The sequence below is a fragment of the Papio anubis genome, chromosome 9, assembly GCF_008728515.1.
Source record: "Papio anubis isolate 15944 chromosome 9, Panubis1.0, whole genome shotgun sequence".
In the NCBI taxonomy this organism is placed as follows: Eukaryota; Metazoa; Chordata; class Mammalia; order Primates; family Cercopithecidae; genus Papio; species Papio anubis.
Window position 1 is genome coordinate 52,595,977 of NC_044984.1, and position 4,498 is coordinate 52,600,474.

A 4,498-nucleotide genomic window follows, 5' to 3' on the forward strand; every position below is an offset into this window, starting at 1 on the left:
CCGTTCCTAACAGCACAGTCCCTCATGGCTTCCCTTGGCTAGGGGAGGGAGTTCCCCGACCCCTTGCCCTTCCTGAGTGAGGTGATGCCCTGTCCTGCTTCAGCTCGCCCTCTGTGGGCTGCACCAACTGTCTAGCCAGTCCCAATGAGATGAGCTGGGTACCTTAGTTGGAAATGCAGAAATCACCTGCCCTCTGTGTTGATCTCGCTGGGAGCTGCAAATGGGAGCTGTTCCTCTTTGGCCATCTTGCCAGCCACCCTGGGGTCATACTTTAAAGCCAAGTCAAATAGTCAGCTTCTGGAAGCCTGGACTCTACTTTTTCCAAGAGGAAGAACTTGCTTGTCTTAAAGTGGCCTTGTTTGCAAGCTACCTGCTTACACCACAACTCAGAGTGTCTCAGGAAGCTGGAGTATTGCTCAGCAGAAAAGCCCCACATGCTGCCATTTTTTTGGTAGTACTGTTGATTATTTCAGGAGCAACACAGTGATAGTGCTGGATTTTGAGCAAGAAGACTATAATTATCCAATGCCCCTTCTGTTAGGGAGATTATGTGACAATCCCATGGCTTGTGGAATGTGCATCTTGGGGTTTTTGTCTTAACCACTAATTATCTTCACTTTTCCCTTTTGTTCTCTGTAACAACATTAGGCTTCTGCAGCACTGCTGGCCAGTTACTGGTGATACATCTGTGGCCATAGAATGGTGAGGCTGCCTGGAGTCTTAGTCTGTGACTCTGTTCACTTTAGTTTCATGTTAAAGCCATTAGAATTACATAGAAGTACACTAGAGTCCACTGCTACTGGAGCTCTTGTCCTAGAGTGGAAACTGGGGCCATGAGGATACAGCCCCACCGACAAGCTGGCTGCGGCCTGTCCTATGAGTAATATGTGAGAGTATCAAGCCACAGGCTGGGTTCAGAGATGATCAGCAGCACCATGCTGAAGGAGAAGCCAGGAAGGAGAACTCAGGCACAGAAGCCAAGTTGAAGAGGAGAGTGCTGTGGTTAGGTAAGCCAATACAAGGGAATAAACAGAGAAGATACATTTTATAGAAGCCAGAGTCTAGGGAGCTCAGAACCCTTGGGGGTCAAGGCAAGGGATGGGCACTAGGCCCCAGAAGGCACAGTTCTGAGACAGAGTCAGGTGGCATGAGTGTCAGCTGGGATGGCAGTGGTGGTTGGTACTGGGCCAAGTGGGGAGAGGTGCTGAGAGAAGGTTGTTGAAAATGCACACGTCTGGTTCTCCCAGTCCTGAGGCTTATCTGTCTTACAATGGTGGTCTGAGACTGGCCACTGTGAAAATCTGGTGCCTGGACCTGATCAGCAAAGGCTTGGCACTTGCAATTTCTCAAAAGGGATTGTTGGAACTCATTTCCATTACCAGAAAACTGTTTTCTAATCTACTTGGTGCAAGATGTAGTCCAATCGCTATATGCCTGTTCTTTTCCATTGTTTAAAATGGAGACATTTCCTAGTTTGCAGCCTGGAAGAGATGTTATGAGTCCAAATGAGATTCTGTAGTTCTTGGAATTCCACCGAGGAAATAGCTATGTAAATTCAATGTGTTGTTATTCATGACGTGTGGTTGAGCTGAAAACTCTAGCTACTACCCAACCATGCAAGCCCTAAAATTAGACTTCCTATACTGTGCACAGTAATTCTCTTTCTTACAATAGAAACCACAAACCAATTTTGCCTTACAGAAATGTGCTCTCATCCAAAATTTTTAATGCAAATTTAAAAAACCAGCTCAGTTTTACTGTGGAGTCACATCTGAGAAAAGTGACATAGTCAGGGAAATGTCTGTCTTACATACAGGAGGAGCATACATATTTTATAAGCTTACCAGGAGCTGATTATGAAGATCACCCATCAAAATGATCTAATAACTTTCATTTTCACATCACTAGTTCAATTAAGAAATAATTTCCAATAATATGAATCCAAATACATTTTCGTTTCTGGACATACATGTATTCATGCTGTGGGCTTTATTTGATTTTTTTTTTTACTCTTTAATTCTTTAACAGTTGCATTTTTTTTTCTTTGCAAGCGCATAGTGGGTAATTTATGTTGTTTTGATAGTTTGTTTCTTTGATATAATTTGCAATTCTGCACCCAGAGTTGTAATATACTACAGTTTATCTAAACTACAGTTTAGATAAACGACATGGAAATACAGAGGTTATCTATGTAAAATGATTCATATTTCAAAATAGGGACTTCTGTAAAATGAAAAAAATATATATTGCTATTAATCACACTTTTTATATTACTTTTTTCCTTGACTGAGATTTGTTGCATTTACTATTGTAACATATTTCCAAAACACATTAGTTAAATGGGGCTGAAAATCACGCATGCATGTTTTATGGAAAAAATGCGCAGATATATTTTCAATTTTAAGCTATAAACTATGGCTTTTTTTTTGATGATTAAAATATTCTGGCCCATTTAAAATGAGCTACATAATAAAAGTGATGTGCAATAATAATTTTACAATGCTTAATAATATACTTTATCTGAAAGATGCTTTTAAAAGATCTTATGCATAATTCAAGCACTTTTGTTCTCTTCTGTATAGAAAATAAGTGAGTGATATGCAAGTGAAGTCAGAAATTGAAAAGAATTTAAAAAATAATTAAAAAACTGGACAGATTTCTGCCTCTGCTAAAATTAAGAAGTAGTGACATGTTAAAATGTTTTATGCTATTGGCAACAGGGGGAAGTAGGGCAGAGTGACACAATAGAAAACATTAGGCCCAAACTTTCTCTAATATAGGTTTTCTGGCTTTAAAAAAAGGGGTACAAAGGGTCACTGAAGTTTGTTGAATATGCTTCTTATTGTCAATTCATGTCGCCGAAGAGAGTTTGCCCTTGCTCACACAAGAGAGGAGCTTTCAGATCTTCAACCAGATACCTGCCAGGATTATCTTTAACATGCAAACTAGCCCAGGGAGTTTGCCTGCCTCCCAGTCACCATCAAAGCACAAGCACCTGAAGAAAGAGTGCACACGTCCTCCTAGTGCTGCCCCAGAGCTATCCCTAAAGAAGACGCAGGAAAGCCAGGTTAGGGAATTGTAATGTGTTTATTAATGAAGGCTGGGCTATTGTTCACTTAGCATCGTCCAAAAGATTAAAATAATTTTGAAAGGGGCTTACGGTATAAAAAGAGGTGTGGAAAATCAGCCCCAGTAAGAAACAATTAATTACTAATTCGCAGTGGAAACCACGCTCGACATTTTTTTTTTTTTTTTTAAATCTGAAGACATGGTAAACTATGGGTAGATTTTTAAAAATTACATATGAACCAATGACTAGATTGTAAAATGTAAAAAAGTGCCAGAATACCCAGTTGCTTTGGTACAGAATTCCGTATATTGTTTGTAGGTTTTATCTACCTAACACCACACTTTTGTTTGGGTGAATTTTTGTTTGTACTTGGTAAAGGTTTTGGTTGTATTGTCTGGCTCATTTGAGTTGGGCAGCCTGATCTTTTGTTCTAACTTAATCTCCCATGAACAAATTTCTAAAAGGATGGTTTTACTATTTATAAATTTGGTGCTTCTCAGAGGTCATTTAGAAATTAGTGTAATTAAAAAGGCATAAATAAAACAGGAACCTGTTGACCTGACCTAGATACAATCTTACCAGAAGGCAGAGTTGTCATGTGGTTTGTTTTTGTTTGTGTGGGTTTTTTTTTTTTTTTTTTTTTGGTGGGAGGTATTTACTTGATTATAGCCTTAGAAAATTCAGACAGTAAATAGTGTCCTGGAACTTTGTTTGTAAGAAAAGTTGGTTATTCTGGCTTCTATGCTCTCACTCTATTCTATAATCTTTCATGATAATCATGTCCTAATAGGTCAAGGTAAAGCTTTGCTGCTCTGGTAATGACTGGGAAAGGCATAGAGAAAAAGAGTGCATAGATATGCTTCCATTTCCCTCTATGCTTTCTTGCTTTCTGGATTTGGCCTTCTCCTTGAGGTCCAACATCTTTATGTTGAAGGGCCTACAGAGTAAACCGTGGGACTCAATAAACATTTGTTACTTGATTGATTTTAGAGAAAATTTGAATATAGCCTAAATAGACACAAGACTTTGTTTTGTTGGGGCAATATTTACAGAATGTCCCACTTAGTGTAAAGAGTAAAATGTATTTTAATGTGGGTTGTCTTTGGTTTATCCTTCTATAAATTAAAACTAGGCATTTCTGTTGAGAACCACTTTGTTCCCTCTACTCTTTGCGTATGACATTCACTTGTGAAACAACAAGACTTTAAAAAATCCTACAAACCTGCACGTTATGCACATGTACCCTAGAACTTAAAGTATAATAATAATAATAAAAAATAATAAAAAAATTAAAAAAAAAAACAACACGTACTTGCCCCAAGGACACAATTGCTTTAATACGACTGGGTATGTTAAGCTGTGAATTGTCAGTGCCATAGTAAAAATGGACTTATGTTTGTAGGTTGTGTCCTGGAGATTGTTGTGAAT